This window comes from Salvelinus sp. IW2-2015, linkage group LG17, assembly GCF_002910315.2.
Source record: "Salvelinus sp. IW2-2015 linkage group LG17, ASM291031v2, whole genome shotgun sequence".
NCBI lineage: Eukaryota > Metazoa > Chordata > Actinopteri > Salmoniformes > Salmonidae > Salvelinus > Salvelinus sp. IW2-2015.
The window spans coordinates 18,745,602-18,770,461 of NC_036857.1; the positions used below are offsets into that span (position 1 = coordinate 18,745,602).

The following is a 24,860-nucleotide window of genomic DNA, read 5'->3' on the forward strand; positions in this document are numbered from 1 at the left end:
CAGCTGTAACTACCTAGCCCACGAGAGACTCAGCTATGCATTCTCAGTGTGGAGGATGGAGGGGGCCTGGTCCATGTCCGCTACCCACTAGCCCTGTCACCTACCTCTCTAACACCCCCTCCCTCCTCTCCTGCCCCCTCGCCCTCCCCAAGCCAACCTCCCATGATCTCTGACCCCTGCTCTCTGACCCTCATCCTCACATCATCTAACTCCTCTTATCATTCTACACCAGGTATGCACTCCGTCTGCCGAGATACAAACCATACAGTACATACTCAATATTATCTTTCCAAAGCAAAATCTCACTGTTTTATATTGCATGCAAAGAAGTAATAATTGAACAGATCTGCTGGAGGTGATCAGATATAAACATAGGACAACACCTGGTGTTTTATTGGAGTATTGAATGCCATGCTGGACATTTGTCAGAATGAAACGCAGTAACTATTACCAAGTAAGTGAATCACAAGGGAGGGTCATAGGACAGCACATCTTAGGTTAACACAATTCTCTTTTTACATTCAAGGTATACAGTAACTATTCTACAAGATCAGTTTATATTGAACATGTATATAAAATAGTAGTTTGATGTATCCCATGATTATCATCAGGACTATGGACCTAATAGGAAGATGTAGAGCTGTTATTTCATACATTTTGTAACAAATAGCGTTGAACTCTGACAAATCGCTCCATACAGTAGGTATCTTCTTTTTATTATCTATACACATACAAATGTAATTTAGACCAGAAATCATGAACATAACCATATGCAACTTCTTCATAGACTTGATGTTGTTATTATCCCATAGTCTCATACATAACTCATTGTATCCCATAGTCTCATACATAACTCATTGTATCCCATAGTCTCATACATAACTCATTGTATCCCATAGTTCTCATTACATAACTCATTGTATCCCATAGTCTCATACATAACTCATTGTATCCCATAGTCTCATACATAACTCATTGTATCCCATAGTCTCATACATTTCCTAGACACTGACCTATTCATAATAATCTACATTAGAAGCCAAATTATTGTGGAAAAAGTAACATTACACGTTTCACTTTCCAACAAAAAAACAATTCCATTTATTTATTTTGGTGCAAAAACTTTCCTTTGAAATACTTTCCTTTCATTTTGGCTTAAACTTGCTACGTTACACGAAAATTAGATAGTTCTTGACAAGGCTCAACAAAAACAAACTGGTTGTGAGAAACCATGCAGCAGTTAGCTATCAAAGGAGAAGTGATGGCTGTCTACTGCACTCCCACAAACCACAGAGTTTGATGAAAGTGGTGTCATAGATTCGTCCAGTTCCACCGATCCATGTTAAAGACGGCTGTCAGACGCCTCATCAGTGGCTGTACCTCCCTTCACCAGTAGCCACACATTTGGCCTTTGCCATTTGAAACCACTGCTTTACCCACTTCATTCCCAATGCAGGAAAACCCCCAGAACGTATCATTAAACTGTCCACAAGATGTACCATTACCATGCTTCTGAGGGAAGTATTTTTCATAGTACATTCAGCACAGTGTGTTCCTACAACCTAGCCCACATTGACAAGTTATTTTCTGTGACATTCACAAATAATACTGTCCTCTAGAAATTGTGTTAGAGGTGAATGAAAGCTACATACCCTTTAATCTCTTACTTAATACCATGTGAAATGAAAGTGGCCTGTTTAGGCGGCTAGATATGAGAAATGCATTCTCAGACAGTGTTTGTTGGGATGGTCATTGTTATGGTTCAGTCTTCAAGCTGACTCTGAAGGAAGACATTCTTTGCTCCTTTCTCGTTAGGGTCCTGCAGTATTCTCCAGTTAGTCTGCTTAGCCCTTTCTGTTCATCTTTGTATTCATATACATGTGAATACAGTATGCACATGTTCTCCCTGCTATTCCGTGTGGTTGCTTTGGTATGTGTGTGTGTATGCCACATAAATACAGATTTTTTTAGGCATCAATGTTTATCCGTGTCTTTCAAGATGGCCGCTACAGCTCACCAGTTGTTACACCGCTGTCAAATGGCTTCCTTATTAATTAAGGAGATCAAATACACATTGGTGTTTTAGCCTGCTTTGGTCTTGTTTCTAAACTTATTGCCACACACAACCGTCAGTTCTAAGTTTATATTTATATTTGAGGTTACTTTTGTCTTTTATATGCATGTTCATTGATATTATCCAGTTACATTTAATAGAAATACCACATTTTATAAGGACATGGTCAACAAAACACCCAGCCCTGACCTCCAAACAAAACAGGGGCAGGGAAAATGGACATAAACAGCTCAACACTAAAGGGAGTTTTTATGCCCATGACTTTTTCCCCTAGGAGTTGAACCAGTTTAACTGTTAGAGAGTGCAGAGGGATTTTGTTAGGCATCATGGACTAATAATTTGTGCTTTCTTCAACACAAAAGGAAATGGCATATTTTTCATTACGTAACACTTGCAGAATGTTTGAAGCACGTAGCACTTACAGAATCTTGTGTCTGTCTCCCCAGCACTGCACCAAGGCGACTGAGAAGCCTCCACCTGTTGGTCTGCAATCCCTTTGTTTACTGGTTTGGACCTACACCTCTGGACCAACTAAATCAAAGATATGAGCCTGGCCTCACTCTGGAGAGGTACTGTAGAGAGACTCAGCTTCCTCGAGCCCACACAGAATCTATGGGACAATGATTCAGAGCTACTAGCAGGTCTAGAAGAGGGACAACTATAGAATTTTAGGACCTGGAAATTGCAACTTGTGACTTGGAAACAATTTGGTAAACAAATGTAAGTTGCAGATATTAATGGGAATATTCCTATTGTAGTGTAGTACAGAACTGTTTGTAAACCAACATACAATTCCTCATTAAAAGGGAATCAGTTGGTGTAAGATAATAAAATGAGTACTTGAGCATCTTTGAAGCATCTTTCTCAGCCCCATCTTATTGCCAATCTCACCTTAAAGCATACACCCTGTACTGCACTACACCAGAATGGACAAGTCCACCATCAGCATCCAAAATGAATGACAAAACATTTGGAGATGGATGATGACACAATAACATTTCTAAACGCCAAATACATAAGAAATACAGCGATTATCCTTCTTTGAGTTTGTGTGTGAAAGAACCTGGGTTATCAGATAATCTACGTGTTACCCTGTCAGCATAAATTAGTGCTCTATAGCACAGACTTCCTTAATGAGGGCCAAGTGTCTGCTCAGGCAGACCAGGGTATAATTGCCCATAAAGCTGTTGTTCTTTTGGGGAAAATAAGGCCTCTAAAATATTTATTGGTTGTCTGGTTGGAAAGAAATGCTATGATATGCCCAACCACAGAAGCACATGTGGATACATGTATTAGTGGACCAGGAAAGTACACCGTATATCCAACATGTTGTCACACCTACAATTCTGTACACACAAAAATGACAATAAAAAAATTTAATTAAGAGAAAAACAGTACAAAATAGACATTCTTTCTATACATACATAGGAAATATGTAGGAAAAAATGAGCACAAGGTAAATAAAAAGTATGAAAAAAAGACTGTTATTCTTAACTCCAGTTAGTGAAGGCTACCAATACTTGACTCAAGGCACATGCGTGATGTATTTTGGTCTTGAGTATCTATTTACAGTGACTTTAAGAAACAGAGCATAAAAAGGACAATATTAAAGGAAATCAAGAGGAGTGGCCCACTTGTCACTAAAACAATAAGAGTGTTGCCCATAGGCCCCTGGAAGTCTTTACAGGAGAGGTAATGTACAGTATCCAACAATACTTCATAGACAACAGATACCCACCGGTGTACTACGAGACAGAGAGCACAGGCACTGTTCTACGAGAATATGAATAATGGTGGTTAATTCTATGTCTTTTTATACAAGTCTTTGATGGGATCTTACGGGCAAACATTGCCCAGAGTCTTGAAAACAACCACCCCAAAACAAATAGTTAGTACAAACAATAATGAATATTGAAAACGGGCAATGGCCTCCTACACACATTATTTGAACCAGTTGCTACAGCACAAAAGTAGTCCTGCAGCAACAGGAAATGTGAATTATGTGGATTATAATTAATGGACAGTATTGTAGAGATTGATACGTTTTTTTTTGTTTAAAAGTAGACTTTTTTCATTTTCTTTCCACAAATACACTACAAGGTTTAAATTTCCTGCATTTCAGGAAAGTTCTCCGGTAACATGGTGATCAAATTACAATCCTACATCTGTAGCCATTCACAGTGGTTGGTACAGAGTATAGTAAGAAAAGACTATAAGACTTGTTAGCATGGTTATCGTTATCTCTCTCTCAACGACAACTAGGGCAGAGGATGAAGCGAAGGTTAGAGAAGAATGTTTATTTAAGACAAGATTGACGTGCATCACCAGCGTACATGCCACTGTACTGGCGCACCAGCAGAGAAAGTATGTTCCTGAAAAATATGCTTTGTAAATGCTTTCTTTCTGCAGTGGTTAGTCAGAAGTGGATGCTCTCTCTCACTCTCCTCTTCGATTTTCAACAGAGAAAACACAGTAATACACATTAATAGAGAGCTTATGATACATTTAGACATTTAGCCACATTCCATAGAAGTATGGGGTCATATACAAAATAATATTGGGAATCTGAAAACAAATGTCAATTTCTCAATTTGATGGTGGGCAGTTTTTTCCCATCCACTGAAGAACCTCTAAAAACGAGTGCAATCTAGATGAAATGCTCATTAAGACAAACTACATAACCCCAGAATGAATATAGAAAACAAAACAGTGGAATGTGCTACACATTTCAATTCACAACAACAACAATCTACACTGGACGTCATGAACACACAAAAATGGTCTCAGGACATGTTAACAAACTAGTTTCAGTTTGGATGTGTGCAGATACAGTATATCTGAAAATCTATAATCAGCATGATGTCAAGTACTGCATCATACATACAACTGGAGTACAAGAGAGACTTCCTACACAAGGCCCAAGGGAGAAGTATGCACCATCATAGTAAAGCCACATCTCCATCAGTGGAGGCTCCTCAGAGGAGGAAGGGGAGGACCATCCTCAGTGAATTTCATAAAATTGAATGAATTAGATAAAACTATACTATTCACGTCACCAAATAATGAATTAAAACACACTGTTTTGCAATGAAAGTCTACAGTAGCCTCAACAGCACTCTGTAGGGTAGCACCATGGTTCATCCTCCTCTGGGTACATTGACTTGTCCTCCAACCTCTGAGCTCTTGCAGCATGAACTGACATGTTGGCCACCCAATCAAAGGATCAGAGAATTAATTTAGTACTGAACGCATAAGCTACAGCTAGCTAGCACTGCAGTGCATAACATGTGGTGAGTAGTTGACTCAAAGAGAGAAAGACAATAGTTGAACAGTTTTGAACAAATTAATTTCTTCCAAAATATAGGAGAAGCAAGAGAGTCATTTTTTTCACTTTCACTTACTTAGCTAGCCTATGCAGCTAGCTAGTTAAGCCTGCTTAAATACTCTTCTCGAACAGAGGGATGCTATGTTAGCTAGCTGGCTATGACTATCCAACAAAACACTGGAACTCTTCCAAGGTAAGGTAAGATTTTGGTTTTACAAATGTATTGCCCCCGGGGCCCGCCGGTGCAGGTGCTAAACTGCTTACTGACTGTACACTGTAACATTACTGCATGATTGTAGCGGGTTTACTAAAGCATTAGTTATATTAGCTATGTTGACTATGACGTTACTTTAGCTAATATGGTGACAATGATGTAGGCTGTGTGTAGCGGTTATGATAGTTTGGCTTGGATTATTATTTTTTGCCTGGTCACATTCAGCTGATGTGTTGCGCATTGAAGTCCACAAGCAAAAGGTGAGAGGAGGAGAGCGCATAGATGCGAGAAGGAATACAACGTGGCTGCTATGAAAGTGAACTGTATTTACGCGTGATCAGGGGTGTATTCATTCTGCTGTAAAACGTTTCTTAAACGGAAGCAAACAGAACGAAATGGGGATAAACATACCTGAATTTGTCCAATAGAAACTTGTTTGCAACTGTTGGACTAATGATTACACCCTAGATCAGCTAGATGCAGACAAGAGTGTGCAAGGCGATATTGAATGTGTCACTGTGTGTCCATGTGTCACGGTCTGTCACCTCAAATGTTTCTCTCGACCTGTGTGCACCTACGTTGTAAACTTTCATTCATAGGCTAGGTTGTAGCAACATGATGGGTATAGGTAACATTTGAGTATCATGTAGTAGCCTAAACCTATCGCTGTTACAGTGAACTGTGTGAATGGAAAATGAATGACAGTCATCCAATATGATGTAATAGAAATAAGGCCATGCTCATAAAAAAGAAATCGTCCTCCCTCATTTTAAATGGCACCGACCGCCACTGACCTCCATAGCGCTAACAGTAATAGTACAGAGCAACACCATAAAGAAAGTTTTCACATAAAATAATACGCTCAGTTTAACTGTATTCAACTCTGCTTGATATTACTGTCCGTGGATAATATCAAGGGAACTGAACTGTCAAATGAATGTACACAATAAATGTCTATCCACAGGTCAAAATTCTGGTCCTGCAAAAACAAACATCAACGTACAGTAACACCGTAACCACACTGGTCCATCTGCAGTAATACAGTCCCACTGCAGCCATATTGAAGACCGATTTCTTTGGGAGATCTCCATGAAGTGCATTAGAGCCTTTGACTAGCATCATAAACAATACAATGGCATAGGAATGAACATAGAACTAGTATTTCCTTCCAAACAGTGGTAGGTCTTCAGCTCTTCATAAGATTCATTGGTTTAATTGTTCCTGTTCATACAGTTTGTATACTATATATCCTCGAGACAGGAGGTAAAATTTTGGTCCTCATCATGTCAGTGGTAAGACATAAAGGGAAATACCGTGCATGTCTACAATGCCTTTCTGAGTGTGTGTGTTTGTGTGTGTCTCTGCCAACAATATATAAAGACACTTGTCTATGAACAGCAGTTGAAAGTATTCGTAATACAATCTGGCCAAACAGGATTTTTTTTGCAAATGCACTTCGTATAAATACTCAATGTGTATACATGCCGGTAGAAATGTAGAATGCATAAGTCTTTTTTTTAGAATGTGAGAGTCGATTTTAGAGGACAACAATATCTTCCAATCTTCAAAGTTTAACAGATAATTAAATAATCTAGAACTTGAGTTTCCCCGAGGTTTGGAATTTTCAATGGTTCACATTACGGAATGCACAGTGCAAAAACAAAAACAACAGATAAAACCACAGTCATCCTTATCTTCATTTTCTTCTTATTTTTTGTATTTTTTTAGTGGTTAAACTATTAATGACATCATCGAGGACCGACTGAGCCATTCAACAGTTGCCAGGTGCTGGCTGGTCCCCTCTAGGCTCTCTCTCTCTCTACCTCTGTCTGTCCAGGGCCTTCCTCAGACTGACTGGGGTCTGCTCTGCTCACTGACACAACAACAGACACCCACAGACCTGGTGCTAAGTATTCCCTCCTTCAAGGGCACATCGTCTCTATGGCCTGTATTATTCACAGACACTGGGGAAATAAGACAACGGCTGGGAAGTATTTCTTTACTGTAAGTGCCTCCATAAGACCTTTATGTCTGTACTTGTTTTAAAGGCCAAAGAGTGGTCAATATGACGGCACAGGGCTGGTATGGACGTGTCCTTCTGAATACACACAATATAAATGACTCTGTCTTGCTAGGGCTAGACCACGGACAGAGTAAAATAATCAGTTGTTTGAGAGAACATCTTTTATCTCACATATACACTGACAGGTCTTTGGTGTGGCTTAGCAGGCTACATTAGTTCCACTGTGTTGAGTTCACTCTTCGCTGTGTTAAGTTGCACTGCATACAGTCTTAGGAGAATGAACGGTGGTCTTTGAGGCACTGTGTGGCTTTAAGGTCTCATTGGTTAAGGCAGAGTTCCACAATCTACACTCTTCCCCCTCGTCGTGTGACAGCGCAGGATCTCCAAGGCTATTGGGACGTCCTGAAGGAGAGGTCTCTGAGGTCAAAAGTCAGCATCTTTTACATGGAATCGTCGTCATGCTCCATAGGCTCGTCGAGGAGGCTGGGGGGCAAACACATAGAGAAGATGGTTAGGAAAAGCATCATGCATCGTATTTGTACAGTACTGTACAGGGGAGCCTGCCCTTTACTGTGAGAGTGTTAAGGAGTGTTTGGGTATATGTGCTCCTGTCGTACCTCTTGCTGGTCAGGACCCCCACAGAGAGAGAGGCCAGAGCATTGACAGCATCAGTCTCCTCACAGTCTCTTCTCTGAGCACCCAGGAAGGACAGTCCCACGGAGCTACTGAACGTCTTCAGGGACTGCCAATACTGACCTGAAAAACAGACAGAGAATATTTTGGGCTATACAGTAGGAGAGAGTGGGGTAATTGAGCCAATGGCAATTGGAGTAAGTTGAGCAAATTCAAGTGTTTCTAATGCAAGGCATTATCGCTGGCTTATCAGGTAACAACAGGGCCTATGTTAAAAGTGTTTAAGAAGGTACAAAGTGTTTGTTGGGTGTTAAGCCATGCTTAATTTTTTTATTTTTTTATTAAAAGTGATTGATCTGTGTTTGGGAAATAAAGATAGACATGGTTTTAAAAAGATAGCGGTAATATTTCATTCAGTAGGGGCTTAACTTACCCTATCCTGTGGCTCAACATTCCCCATACCCGGTGTAAGACATGTCAAGAGACCACTTTTTTGGGGCAAGCTATGTTTTCAAAACTATATTTTTACATATATTCAGACAGTGCCTTTCAAAAGTATTCATCCCCCTTGGCATTTCTCCTATTTTGTTGCATTACAACCTGTAATTTAAATAGATTTTTATTTGGATTTCATGTAATGGACATACACAAAATAGTCCAAATTGGTGAAGTGAAATGAAGAAAAAAAACACTTGTTTAAAAAAATTCAACAACAACAATAAAAAACAGAAAAGTGGTGTGTGCATATGTATTCACCCCCTTTGCTATGAAGCCCCTAAATAAGATCTGGTGCAACCAATTACCTTCAGAAGTCACTAAATTAGTTAAATAAAGTCAACCTGTGTGTCACATGATCCGTCACATGATCTCAGTATATATACACACCTGTTCTGAAAGGCCCCAGAGTCTGCAACACCACTAAGCAAGGGACACCACCAAGCAAGCGGCACCATTACGACCAAGGAGCTCTCCAAACAGGTCAGGGACAAAGTTGTGGAGAAGTACAGATCAAAGTTGGCTTATAAAAAAATATACAAACTTTGAACATCCCACGGAGCACCATTAAATCCATTATTAAAAAATGGAAAGAATATGGCACCACAACAAACCTGCCAAGAGAGGGCCACCCACCAAAACCCACGGACCAGGCAAGGAGGGCATTAATCAGAGAGGCAACAAAGAGACCAAAGATAACCCTGAAGGAGCTGCAAAGCTCCACAGCGGAGAATGGAGTATCTGTCCATAGGACCACTTAAAGCCGTACACTCTACAGAGCTGGGCTTTACGGAAGAGTGGACAGAAGATAAAGCCATTGCTTAAAGAAAAAAATAAGCAAACACGTTTGGTGTTCACCAAAAGGCATGTGGGAGACTCCCCAAACATATGGAAGAAGGTACTCTGGTCAGATGAGACTAAAATTGAGCTTTTAAGGCGATCAAGGAAAACCCTATGTCTGGCACAAACACAACACCTCTCATCACCCCGAGAACACCATCCCCACAGTGAAGCATGGTGGTGGCAGCATCAAGCTGTGGGGATGTTTTTCATCGGCAGGAACTGGGAAACTGGTCAGAATTGAAGGAATGTTGGATGGCGCTAAATACAAGGAAATTCTTGAGGGAGACCTGTTTCAGTCTTCCAGAGATTTGAGACTGGGATGGAGGTTCACCTTCCAGCAGGACAATGACCCTAAGCATACTGCTAAAGCAACACTCGTGTGGTTTAAGGAGAAACATCTAAATGTCTTGGAATGGCCTAGTCAAAGCCCAGACCTCAATCCAATTGAGAATCTGTGGTATGACTTAAAGATTGCTGTACACAAGCGGAACCCATCCAACTTCAAGGAGCTGGAGCAGTTTTGCCTTGAAGAATGGGCAAAAATCCCAGTGGCTAGATGTGCCAAGCTTATAGGAACATACCCCAAGAGACTTGCAGCTGTAATTGCTGCAAAAGGTGGCTCTACAAAGTATTGACTTTGGGGGGTGAATAGTTATGCACGCTCAAGTTTTCCGTTTTTTTGTCTTATTTCTTGTTTGTTTCACAATAAAACATATTTGCGTGGTAGGCATGTTGTATAAATCAAATGATACAAACCCCCAAAAAATCGATTTTAATCCCAGGTTGTAAGGCAACAAAATAGGAAAAATGCCAAAGGGGGTGAATACTTTCGCAAGCCACTATATACACACAACATCCTGAAATATATGTAGATACCTTTGTTAAAAGAATACTATATTTCCCTTGACGGAGTGAAGCTGAATGTAAAACATGGCTCAACTTACCCCACTCTGCCCTACATTATGTGTGTTTATTCTGTGTGTTTTGTTGCCTAAACCAGAGCCAGTAAGCACACACACTTGAATTAGCAGTGAGCACTTTTGCTGCAGTCAGAAGGTCTAATCGTCCAACTGATATAAAAGCTAGTCCCTCATACTGTATGGGCCCATATGGTGAAATATCAATATTGTTAATAGCCTTGTAGCCTAATGTATTAAATCATTGTGTGTACTCAGGAAGTCTGCATTTCACAATAATTAGGATCAGACCAGAATAAAGGGATAGACAAAAATAGAATAGAGAGACAGAGGGAACATAGGGACAGTGGTGTACTGTATGAGAAAGAGACATAAGGAGTAGAATGACTGTTTACCCACCATGTATCTGTATGACTCTCTGTAGCGTGCAAACACTGTTAGCATTGGGCTTCTGCAGCAGCACCTCCTCCGACAGAGGCTCCTGTATGGACAACACAGTGGGAGAGGAAACCATCAGGCCACTAATCAACAACATCCTCCTTTCCAGCACTCAATATCGTTCCTATTATTTATAGTGCATTTGGAAAGTATTCAGACCCCTTGACTTTTTCCACATTATGTTATGTTACAGCCTAATTCTAAAATGTATTAATCATTAATCTACACACAATACACAATAATGACAAAGCAAAAAACATGATTTTTTTGCACAAAAATAAATAAATAACTGAAACGTCATATTTACATTAAGTATTCAGACCCTTCACTCAGTACTTTGTTGAAGCACCCTTGGCAGCGATTACAGCCTCGAGTCTTCTTGGGTATGACGCTACAAGCTTGGCACACCTGTATCTGGGGAGTTTCTCCCATTCTTCTCTGCAGATCCTCTCAAGCTCTGTCAGGTAGGATGGGGAGCGTCGCTGCACAGCTATTATCAGGTCTCTCCAGAGATATTTGATCGGGTTCACGTCCGGGCTCTGGCTGGGCCACTCAGGTACATTCACAGACTTTGCCCCAGTCTGAGGTCCTGAGCGCTCTGGAGCAGGTTTTCATCAAGGATCTCTCTATACTTTGCTCTGTTCATCTTTCCCTGAATCCTGACTTGTCTCCCAGTCCCTGCACTGAAAAACATCCCCACAGCATGATGCTGCCACCACCATGCTTCACCGTAGGGATGGTGCCAGGTTTCCTCCAGACGTGACGCTTGGCATTCAGGCCAAAGAGTTCAATCTTGGTTTCATCAGACCAGAAAATCTTGTTTCTCATGGTCAGAGTCCTTTATGTGCCTTTTGGCAAACTTCAAGCCGGCTGTCATGTGCCAATTAATTGATTTTACCACAGGTGGACTCCAATCAAGTTGTAGAAACATCTCAAGGATGATCAATGGAAACAGGATGCACCTGAGCTCATTTTTGAGTCTCATCGCAAAGGGTCTGAATACTTATTTAAATAAGTTATTTCTAAAAACCTGTTTTCGCTTTGTCATTATGGGCTATTGTGTGTAGATAGATAAGAAAAAAGGCTGTAATGTAATGAAATGTGGAAAAATTCAAGGGGTCTGATTACTTTCCGGATGCACTGTATATGATTGAATATTCCTATAGACTTAACATTCCTTTGTGGTATACTTAACATGATTTATGAAGGGGTTTAAAAGTAGTTCATAAACTGCTTTAATGCACCTTAAACCAGTCTCTCACCTTAATGCCCAGGAGAGCGCTGACGCAGGCCTCGGAGGCGTCACAGATGGCCGTGAGGTCGTGACCTCCCTCCAGGGCCATGATCACCCGGCCTCCAGCCAGACCCATCAGCTGCCGGGTCAGGAACCCAAAACCTGATGGACACATCAAAAACAACACAGTCAATAAACTAGCCTAAATCATGTTCAATGAGGCATGTGTGCCAACTCCTTTTCTAGACTGACAACATGGCCATATACAGTGCCTTCAGAATGTACTCACACCCCTTGACCTTTTTCCACATTTTGTTGTGTTACAGCCTGAATTTAAAATGTATTAAATTGAGATTTTGTGTCACTGGCTTACACACATTACCCCATAATGTCAAAGTGGATTTTTTTACTAATTAATTTAAAATGAAGAGTCAATAAGTATCGAGTCAATAAGTATTCAACCCCTTTGTTATGGCAAGCCTAAATAAGTTCAGGGGTAGATATTTGCTTAACAAGCCACATAATAAATTGAATGGACTCACTGTGTGCAATAATAGTGTTTAACATGATTTTTTGAATGACTACCTCATCTCTGTACCCCACACATACAACTATTTGTAAGGTCCCTCAGAAGAGCGGTGAATTTCAAACACAGATTCAACCACAAATACCAGGGAGGTTTTCCAATGCTTCGCAAAGATGGGTAGATGGGTAAAAATACAAAAAGCAGACATTGAATATCTCTTTGAGCATGGCGAAGTTATTAATTACACGTTAGATGCTGTATCAATACACCCATTTACTACAGATACAAATAAAACAATAGAATCAAATCAAATGTATTTGTCTCATGCGCCGAATACAACAGAAAATATTTACTAAATAAACTAAAGTAAAACATTTAAAAAGTAACACAATAAAATAACAATAATGAGGCATCCTTCCTAACTCAATTTCAAGAGGGGAAGGAAACCACTCAGGGATTTCACCATGATGTCAATGGTGACTTTAAAACAATTACCGAGTTTAATGGCTGTGATAGGAGAAGACTGAGGATCAACAACATTTCAATTACTCTAGAATACTAACCTAAATGACAGAGTGAAAATAAGGAAGCCTGTATAGAATACAAATATTCCAAAACATGCATCCTGTTTGCAATAAGGCACTAAAGTAAAACTGCACAAATTGTGGCAAAGAAATTAACTGTATGTCCTGAATACGAAGTGTTATGTTTGGGGTAAATCCAACACAACACATCACTAAGTACCACTCTTCATATTTTCAAGAATGGTGGTGGCTGCATCATGTTATAGGTATGTTTGTCATCGGCAAGGTCTAGGGAGTTTTTCAGGATAAAAAGAAACGGAATAGAGCTAAGCACAGGCACAATTCTAAAGGAAAACCTGGTTCAATCTGTTTTCCAATAGACACTGGGACACAAATTCCCCTTTCAGCAGGACAATAACCTAAAACACAAGGAGTTGCTTACCAAGAGGATATGTTATGTTCCTGAGTGGTCTAGTTACATTTTAGACTAAAATCGCCTTGAAAATATATGACAAGACATGAAAAAACAACCACCTTGACAGAGCTTGAAGATGTATTTTTTATACTGTACAATCCAGGTGTACAAAGCTCTTAGAAACTTAACCAGAAAGACTCACAGCTGTAATCGCTGCCAAAGGTGATTCTAACATTGTATTGACTCAGGGGTGTGAATACTTTTGCAAATTAGATATTTCTGTATTTCATTTTCAATACAATTGCAAAAATGTCTAAAAACATGTTTTCACTTTGTCATTATGGGGTATGTTGTGTAGATAGGTGAGATAAAAAAATCTATGTAATCTATTTTGAATTCAGGCTGTAACACAACTAAATGTGGAATAAGCCAATGAGTATGAATACTTTCTGAAGGCACTGTACTACAGTGCATGTACCAATCTTAATGACATTTACAGCACAGATTCATATAAATCAATAAAGACACACATTTACAACAGTGATGCAACCAGGTCAGCGTGTACGAAGTCAAGGCTTATAAATGTCTTACCTTCTATTTATCAAGAACTAACTAGCAAAGCTCTGAAACCACTGTACAAGCTAGCTCATGGTCTAACGTGTACTGTTTGAGGAAAGCCTTGCTTACATTTGGCGGTGACGTTGTAACCCCCTAGAGGTGCAGGGTGTCCCTCTGCTGCATCGAACCCTGAGGAGACCAGGACCACATCAGGGGAGAACTCCTGAGCTATGGGCATCACCACCGTCCTGCAGGGAGAAACAACAGCATTTCAACAACACCTCAACAATATTTACTCCACAAACAGCCCTGTCTGGCTGTTAATGACAGTGAAGAGAGCAGGGTTGAGGTCGAGCTGCAGGGGCCTCCTGTTGTTTTCTGGACTGGCGTCAGCCACCTCTCTCTGTTAGAGAGTCAACCAGCACAGCACAGAACTGAGCAGGGCCACTAGCTAGCGAGGGAGCTAACGCAGGCATCTCTGCTGCCGCCCGAGTTCAAAGCCTCCATAAGCACGTCTGGTTCCCATTTGGAGCTTGTCACTCTCCTCACGTCACTGACAGCCTGCCATCTGGGATCCATTTGGGTTCATTATCCTGCGTTTGGATTCCTCCAGCCCAGACCCCCCCCACTCCCCACCACACTAACCAACCTTGCCTCCCCTGCAGACCAATAAAACCTCCCCTACTCCCCTGTGAGCCCAGCTATAGACAGACTACAGGGAGAACAAGAGAGAGAGGGAGAGGGCTCATTAAAGATCAATCAGAGCAAGGGAAGGAGAGAGGTAGGGAGAAGAGGAGAACAGGAATGAGACGGAGGAGACAAGGAGGTGGTGGGGGTGCATTCCTTGCCCCTGGAGTTTAAAGAAACTGACTGAGAACATTTCACCAACAAACTTGTTAGACATTTTAAATCTGTGTGGGACAGACATGTGTGGCAACAAAATGGTGGTGTCTTTTCAGATTCAAAAACAGAGGCTTTATTATTATTTCCAAGGGTGGTGTACTACTGTGTGGAAAAGAGAGGTGTAATAGGAATATTAAACCCTGGTTTCTTATTACGTTGAAGTTAAAAACTTTTGTTGAAACTTTTCCAGGACTATGTTGTCATTCTCATTTTGTTACGCTGGCTTAGAGGTGGGGCCCACCCACCACTGTCTGTGGTCGCCACAGTTTCCTACGGTTGCCACCAGACAGCCGACCTAACCAAAATACAGAAACTTCATTAGAACCTGAACCACCCACCGGTGGCAATTAAGTGCTATGGAGGAAGTGGCAGTGAAATGTCTGTTTAATACAACAACCACCAAACCTGGAGACAATTTAATCTCACACATAAAACATTGAAAATTGGGACCGTACACATGCACTTCAAATGACTCCGATTCAGAAATGCGTCAAGAGTTTTTGCACTTTTGCAAATTACAGTCAATACCGTATAAGGGGAGAAGGGGGTCCTTTCTAGAAAGTGACAAGGTAAGACCTTCGTTTTTGCATAGTTACAGAAATGGGGACGGGTGGACATTCATGTTTAAACCAGAAAGGATCATGGTCAGAGCTGTCGTACCTAAAAGCAGCGATGTACTCAGCATCACTCATAGGGGGGTCCAGACCTCCAGTCCAGGCAACGTTGACATTGAAGCCTTCTCCAGCACCAGATCCCACCTACAACACAGAGAGCCCTACTGAGACAATGCATTCTCCATGGAGATGCGGTCAATAACATAGAGGTGCTAGAGGCACAACACGTGTAATAGAATGTCTCCTAAACACACTAAGACCCTTGAGCAAACATCTGTCCACTGTTACTTTGGAACCTAGCTAGTTGCTCTAGCTTCTCTTGATGTCATGCCCATTGTCCTACTGGCAGATTGCCCGCTGTAGAGCTGACCCAATGATGTCATGCCCATTGTCCTACTGGCAGAATGCCCGGTGTAGAGCTGACCCATGATGTCATGCCCATTGTCCTTACTGGCAGAATGCCCGGTGTAGAGCTGACCCAATGATGTCATGCCCATTGTCCTACTGGCAGAATGCCCGGTGTAGAGCTGACCCAATGATGTCACTTACCTCAGCTGGCCCCCCGCTGCCAGGGAAGAAGTTGCCGTCGTCATAGCGATGCAGTGAGATATACAGCACACTGGGATCATTGTAAAACACTTCCTGGGTTCCATTACCATGGTGAACATCCTGGCAACAGGACAGAGATGGAAGAGAAGATTTGGTTACATTAAATCACATAACTGCTGGCTTATTTTAGTCATATCCTAGACCTGGCCAATAGTAACAAATAAAGCAATGTGAGACAGAACTCACATGTGTTTACTTGTGTATACATACATGTTTTCATGTGTACACAGTATATCATAAGGGTCATACTAAATACTGTAGTTATTGTCAAAACAGTAGGTCAACTGAGACGAGGATACCACCAACAAAAATAGTGTTACTACTGTTATTGCTACAATCACTGCAACTGTAGTCCCTTACCCAGTCAACGATGAGGATCTTGTTGGCACTCAGTTTCTGTTGGAGTTGCTTGGCTGCGATGGCCACCGAGTTGAAATAGCAGAAACCCCTGGAGGGAGGGAGGGGGTGAAAGAAAGGTAGAGAAACAGACATTAGCAATACAAGATGATAGTGGTTAGGATACGAAGAAAAATGGTGGAATTCCTAAAAGCCGATTCAGCACACCAATAGGAGAGGCATAAATCTTCTCTCTGTTCTTTTCCTTCCCAGCTTCACTATCAGCCCATAAATATCTTTCATCAGACAGCGTGCTGACACTGCAACGCTCAGCAGAGGCCGCTGTGGTTAGCCTGGGCACGCACTACCACAAGGAGTATAGTACACATGAAAAACTACACAGAAACAAAAACACACACACATTCGATATGAGACAGACTTACATTGGGTTGGAAGGGTCAGCATGGTGGCCTGGGGGCCTCACCACTGCAAAGCCATTCTGGAGAGAAACAAAACAAAACATGATCATTCACTATTCTTTCTCAAGTTGCCTGAGGCAGTTGGAGAGATAGTCTGGAGTGTGATTTGATGGGGATTACAGATCTCTGTGTCTTACCTTGAGCTCTCCCTTGGCCACTCTGAAGGCCAGCTCTGTGACACTGCCTGCAGCCATGCGCGATGCCGTGGACGTATGAGACTCGTTCCAGATTGTGTCATTGTCCACCTGCCAATCAAAAACAACACACGGGTGAGTGACAGGACAGCACAACTGCCAAGCTTGAAGGAACCAGTCATTAGTATGTGTTGAGAATCTGCTAACATGCTATATGGATCAGGTCTAGTGTTTCTTTTCATGGTTTCAATGGCACTAAGTATTACTACAGGGACACCAGTTTGGAGGCACACAGACCTCACCTCAATCATTTATGGGACTATAAAACAGCTGTCTGATATATTACCATACTTACAGTACACAGACACACCCGGTGCCATAGAGATTTGCTACCCAAGCAACAGAGAAATACAAGAGGGAAAAACAGGACTTGTTTCCAGGGAGAGGAAAATGCATAAATGTTGAAAATGCATACGTGGTGAAAATGCATACATGGTGCATACATGGAAGAGGAAAATGCAAACATTTCCAGGGAGAGGAAAATGCATACATTTCCAGGGAGAGGAAAATGCATACATGGTGCATACATGGAAGAGGAAAATGCAAACATTTCCAGGGAGAGGAAAATGCATACATTTCCAGGGAGAGGAAAATGCAAACATTTCCAGGGAGAGGAAAATGCATACATTTCCAGGGAGAGGAAAATGCATACATGCACACGAGGGAATTCCCCCAGGGACTTAAACATGCTTCTGGCCACTCCATTCTACATATCCTTTCTTCCTTTCATCATTTTCCCCCGTTTGTTCACAAACTTGTATTTCTAGCTGTCTGGCTCAGACAATGAAATTGGAGGCATTTCTTTAATCCCCTGTCATGAGCATCATGTTTCTATTAGTTTGAAATCTCCTGGTCCAACAGAGATCGTCAGGCAATTTATTGTCTCAACCCACTCATGCTTTCTTTTTTCATATCCCCTCCTCATCTTCTCATGGTCCTCACTGTGAAACAACATCAACAACTCCCATCACTAATCACTCTGAATGGACCATATCATATACATGTTGGTAAGGACTTGGAGGGAAGAATTTCCAACTGAAATCGAGAGGTGTGTGTTGTGAACAAGAGAGAGAGCTGGGGAAAAATGTGTGTATGTGCATGTGTGCGTGCATGCATATGTGTGTGTGTGTCGGGCCTCTCACTTACCCCCACTCCTCCACATGGGAGCATCACAAACATCCTTTGAGAGAGAATGCCTGAGGGAGAACAATGAGTGGTATTATTCATCACAAATAATCAGTGTTAACAGCTTATTTTCATATCATTTTATTAGCATATGACATTACGTTTGTCTGTGTACCATCAGTGAAATTACATCTCACACTTTTTCTCAATCGCATAGAAGCAATTTTTGGATCTGTATTGGAATGTATCTAAAGCAGAATAGCAATGATCAAATTCTGAAATACAGAACTTCTGATCCTTTTATTGCCGTCGTACCTGCCTTGCATATCTTAGAAACGCTTTTGCAAAACTTTAAATACAAATGTCATCAGTGAATACAACATTTTTATTCACAGAATATTAACACGTGGTTTTCATCAGAAGAGAAATGTGTGAAACTGTGTTCAGTGTTATGTACTGCTTTGCAAAAGGCCACAGAGTTCTGTGTATTGTGGACTCTGTTTTGAAAATCGACAAAATTGTTCCAAAAAATGCTTGTATGTGATTGAGAAAAACTGTAAATACACGAATGAGTTATCTTCTAAACGTAAGAGATTCCAAAGTGCTATCAATACAGTATCGTTAGATTCATTAACCAAAGGCAAATCTCTATTTATTAGAGACCAGAGAGAGTAGCTTTACTTTACAGTTGCCAAACTGTTGCCAGTTATGCAAGGGGCCCTGGCATAAGATTGGCATGACAGATTATATGAAAACATCATCAAATCTTTAGTGAGGACGTACCGGCCAGCTTGCGGTTGTCCAGTTTGAGGCGGTTCAGTGGGTTGGTGCCGTACAGCAGAACATGACGCTCTGAATGGACCGACTGCAGCTCCTCCAGAGTGGCCTTTCGTCCCCGGATAGTCTGTATGGGGGAAAATGGACCAGACTTACAGCAGACACTGGACCATTTAGTAAGATACAACTACCCACATCAATATTGAATATGGCTACACATGAAAAGGTCATGTTTGTCCCTTGAGTCTACCCACAGGGCACAGACGTCAATTAAACGTCTATTCCATGTTGGTCCAACATGATTTCATTGAAATGACGTGGAAATAACGTTGATTTAACCAGTGTGCCGAGGGGGTAGGTAAAGAAAAAGGAGGTAAAAACGGTGGTCTATGTACCTCACACTGGCCCCTGAGACCTCTCTCCTGGAGACGTGACCAGATACTCTGGATCCTCCCAGCATGCTCTGGGGTGCTGCTGTTGTCACCACATGTGCACTGGTGCTTCAGCATCTGAGAGTCATAAACCAGACCTGCAACCAAACAGAGCCACACATTAACGTTAGTATTTCCGGTGAATCAACAGCTGTAAGACAGATCTAACCACAACAAGAGAGATAATGAAAACAAATGCAATATAAGCATATAAACTGCTTACTACCCATATCTTATCAGAGAGTCCTTGACCAGGCCTCAGATTGGATCAATTGAATTACAGCCACAGTAGGGTATATAACCTACACCTAAACAGATTACCTTGTGGCAGTGTGCCTGGGTGTGTGTCGTTCATTCTTACCGGTGGTGAAGCGTGGTTTGCTATGTGGTTCTGGGGCGGGTATTGGCAGGGCTTGTCTGGCAGCGTGAGGGAGGTGGAGGCTGGTGAGGACTGGGTACGGAAGAGGGCCGGTGGGCACTGCCAAGCATCATGGGTACCGCCAGCGTCTCCATGTGGGCTGTCTGCCGACGCAACTGCTGCAGCTGTTTCTGTTTCTCCCATAGCAATGACTAGAGCGAGAGAGGGAGCAAGATAGAAAATGAGAGAGCCAGAGAGAAAGAGAGAAGAGACAGCGAGAGAGAGAGAGAAGAGAGAGAGCCAGAGAGAGCCAGAGAGAGAGAGAGCCAGAGAGAGCCAGAGAGAGAGAGAGACAGAGAGAAAGAGCCAGAGAGAGAGCCAGAGAAAGAGCCAGAGAGAGAGCCAGAGAGAGAGATAGAGATAGAATAGAGATAGAGATAGAGATAGAGATAGAGATACAGAACAGAGCCAGAGACAGAGAACAGAGAGAGAGAGAGAGAGAGAGAGAGAGAGAGAGAGAGAGAGAGAGAGAGAGAGAGAGAGAGAGAGAGAGAGAGAGATATGTTTAGTGCTGTCGTGATTTTCAACCCACAGGAATCTATACACGCAGAAAGTAAAGTAAAGTCAATCTTGCATGCAGCACGAAAAAAAAGAAAACGTTGCTGCCCTCTGCTGGAAGTTCAAGGAAGGCATATTCTATTAGTGGTCCTCTATCATCTGTGTCTTTATCTTACCTGGTTGAGTATGAGTGTGTGTTGCAGATTGATCTGTTCTCCCTGGCTGTCCAAATCAGACACAGGCTCCGCTTCCCTCAGTGACTCCACCCGTGCTCGGCCGTGATAGGTGTCGCTGGGCGTTGGCCCCACCTCCTCAGAGTCCATGTCTTCTGAGGGGATCTGTCTGAGCCGAGGCTTCTCACTGGATTTAGACATCAGCTGGAACACACACACAAAATTATTGATCAATTTAGATTCATCCAACTCCATACAAATCAATGAATTATTTTCGAAAAAGACAGCTGCTGACAGAGGAAACCATCCTTGGATTGTACAAAAATCAATAATCCATTACAACAGAGTATGAGTGAGTATGAGAGTATGTGTGAGAAAATGCGGGATTTGTGAAGGTGTGTAAGTCACTCACCTTGCCCAGGTGTGTCTGCTGTTTAAGTCTCTCCAGTAGTTGGCTGTTGTGGTGCTGTTGCAGCAGGGGGTGTAGGGATCTGAGGCTCTGGGGCAGCGGCTCTGAGCGGGTTCGGCTCAGGGGCTTGTGAGGGCCCCCACCCGGGGCCAGACGATCCATCTGGGGGGCAAACTGTAGTGGCACGGTGCCCAGGCCTGGAACTGAGACAGGAGGAGACAGGGAGAGTATGGCTGTAAATCTGACTATTTGTCAAGGCCACTAGGTGGCGGTACCACATTTCCTCTGGTGTCAGAATAAACCTTTTCTTAGCTCTTTCACATGAGGCAAGAGAAAAGTGATAATGCCTACAGAATCCAGCTTAGCAATTGTGTATTGTGTAATACATTTATAAGGAACACATTCCTGGCAATAACTTCTCCTGTTCTATGTCAAATTACATGCAAAATGAATTTTAACTGCTGTATACAAAGGCAAATGTTTATTGGAAGTCAAACATATTGCAAGCCAGCCAGCATTGTATGTGAATGCGATGGTGTGTCTCACCAGTGAGCATGGGGGTATGGACCAGTCTGGAGGGCTCTAGGATGAGGACAGGCTGGAGGTGGGGCGACAGCGACCTACTCTGCTCCTCCATCCCAAGAGGAAGGTAGACAGACTGGCCTCCCGCCACCATAGGCACCCGGCCCACCTTCAGAGGGGACAAGTCTCCATCACTCTGCACACATACACACATATAAAGTGGCGATAAATGATCTTGTTGCTATCAAAGACGAGTCTTAGTGTTTTTTCCATGTCTCTGTCGCAATATAATAATAATAACAATACCTTGAATTCATAACATAGTCATTTTCATAAAGTTGTGTGATATGCTTACCCTGGCATTGGCTGGCAGGCCCAGGGTGATGGTGGGTAGAGCAGAGGAACTCTGGATGGTGAAGTGCGCTAGAGACCCATCCTGGAGCAGTAGTCTCTGGGCCTGAGGACACACACAACATGAATTCAACTACATTGACTAGACTGTTTAATCTCAAAGCTGATAGGTACCTCAGCAGGCACAGGCCTTGTGTGTACTGTATATATATGTACACTATATATACTGAAGTATGTGGACAACCCCTTTCAATTTTGGGATTCGGCTATTTCAGCCACAGCCGTATAAAATCGAGCACACAGCCATGCAATCTCCATAGACAAACATTGGCAATAGAATGGCCTTACTGAAGGAAGAGCTCAGTGACTTTCAATGTGGCACCGTCATGTGAACCTTTCCAACAAGTCAGTTTGTCAACTGTAAGTGGCGTTATTGTAAAGTGGAAACGTCTAAGAGGCACAATGGCTCAGCTGCGAAGTGACAGGCCACACGAACTCACAGAACGGGAACGCCGAGTGCTGAAGCGCATAGCACATAAAAATGATCTGTCCTCGGTTGCAACACTCACTACCGAGTTCCAAACTGCCTCTGGAAGCAAAGTCAGCACAATAACTGTTCATCGGGAGCTTCATGAAATGGGTTTACATGGCCGAACAGCCACACACAAGCCTAAGATCACCATGCGCAATGCCAAGCATCGGCTGGAGTGGTGTAAAGCTCACCCCCATTGGACTCTGGAGCAGTGGAAACGCATTCTCTGGAGTGATGAATCATGTTTCACCGTCTGGCAGTCCAATGGATGAATCTGGGTTTGGCGGATGCCAAGAGAACGCTACCTGCCTGAATGCATTTTGCTAACTGTAAAGTTTGGTGGAGGATAAATAATGGTTTGGGGCTGTTTTTCATGTTTCGGGCTAGGCCCCTTAGTTCTAGTGAAGGGAAATCTTAACGCTACAGCATACAATGACATTCTAGATGATTCTGTGCTTACAACTTTGTGGCAACAGTTTGGAAAAGGCACTTTCCTGTTTCAGCATGTTAATGCCCCATGCACAAAGCAAGGTCCATACAGAAATGGTTCGTGTGGAAGAACTTGACTGGCCTGCACAGAGCCCCTTCCCTTAACCTCATCGATCACCTTTGGGATGAATTGGAAGGCTGACAGCGAGCCAGGCCTAATCGCCCAACATCAGTGCCCGACCTCACTAATGCTCTTGTAGTCCCAGTAGAAATGTTCCAACATCTTCTAGTGGAAAGCCTTCCCAGAAGAGAGGAGGCTGTTATAGCAGCAAATGGGGGACCAACTCCATATTAATGCTCATGATTTTGGAATGAGATGTTCAACAAGCAGGTGTCCACATACTTTTGGTCATGTAGTGTATGTGTTTAAGTGATTTTTTGTAAGTGCATAAATAAATAGTGAGTGTGCGTTGTTTGCGTGTCTGCATGTTTGTGTAGTGTTTGAGTCTTTCAAAAGCCTTTTTATTCTGCTGATTAGCCAAGACAAGACGACGAGGTGGAGAGAGTTGAATTTGATGATCAGATCTGGTGCTGCGTTCGGCTACAGGGCTATAGCCAGATGTCCTTCTCCAATATCATTGCTTTAAACATTTCATTACCCAGACAGGAACAACTGAGAGAAACACACCAAATGAACTGTCTAGAAACTAGGGCTTTACGGCTCCCATTTCCACACAAACCCACCAGAGAGGACAAAGAAGCCTCTGTCCTTATCTCATGCATTTGTAATGTATAAGTGTATGTGTGTGGAGGGGTGAGGGAGGGTGGGTAAATACCAATCGGATAATAACCTCATGGGACAGCCCGTCAACAGAGGGCAGGACTCCATTCTCATTGGGTAGACTGTCATTGGGGGAGCTGCAGCCAGACACTGGGGTGCTACTGCTGCTGGGAGATGAGTCTGCAGAGAGAGAGAGAGGGAGGATGGGAGAGAGAGAGAGAGAGAGAGAGAGAGATGAGAAGAAGAGGAGAGGAAGACGAGAGAGAGAGAGAGAGAGAGAGGAGAGAGAGAGAGAGAGAGAGAGAGAGAGAGGAGAGAGAGAGAGAGAGCAGAGAAGAGAGAGAGAAAGAGAGAGAGAGAGAAGAGACGAGAGAGAGAGAGAGAGAGAGCGAGAGAGAGCGAGAAGGGAGAGGAGAAAGGGAGAGAGGAGAGGCAGAGAGATAGGATGAGAGAAGAGGAGAGAGAAGAGGAGAGAGAGAGAGAGAAGAGAGAGAGAGGAGATGGAGAGAGAGAGAAGAGAGAGAGAGGGCAGAGGAGAGAGAGAGGAGCGAGGAGATGTAGAGAGAGAGAGAGAGATGTACACTAAAAACAAATGTGCGGTTAAAAATTGGCAACCAGCAAACCAGGACTTCTTCTGCTCAGGGGGGGGAGTGAAACAGGGCTGCCCAATAAGTCCAACATTATTTAACATCTACATGAATGAATTGGCAAAAACATTAGAAGAATCGACAGCACCTGGTATCCACCTACAAACACTGAAATCAAGTTGTCTGCTGTCCAGATGACCTGGTGCGTGCTGTCTCCCACAAAAGAGGGGTTACAAGCAACACCTAGATTCATCTTCACAAGGTTCTGTCAGATTGGGCTCTGAAACCGTTAACCTAAAAAAAAACAAATATAAATGAATATTCCAAAAAAGGTGGAAATAAGATGAACCAAATATAAATTCTATTTGGAACAACAGTTCTATTAGACATCACCAAAAACTACACATATTCTAAGGACTAAATATCAGCAACACAGGTCGCTTTCACATGGCTGTGAATGAGCTGAGAGACAA

General features: G+C 42.5%; 1 long non-coding RNA gene and 1 pseudogene across 1 annotated transcript; one reads left to right on the forward strand and one right to left on the reverse strand.

The window, feature by feature from the left end:
* Positions 1 to 6: 6 nt before the first annotated feature.
* On the forward strand, positions 7 to 2,924 carry LOC139029049 (uncharacterized). The gene is made up of 2 exons (XR_011481304.1): positions 7 to 232; positions 2,521 to 2,924. It is a non-coding gene; the product is annotated as an uncharacterized lncRNA (long non-coding RNA).
* A 511-nt stretch (positions 2,925 to 3,435) lies between these two features.
* LOC111976919 (histone deacetylase 7-like) overlaps positions 3,436 to 24,860 on the reverse strand; it is a 78,970-nt pseudogene continuing 57,545 nt past the window's right edge.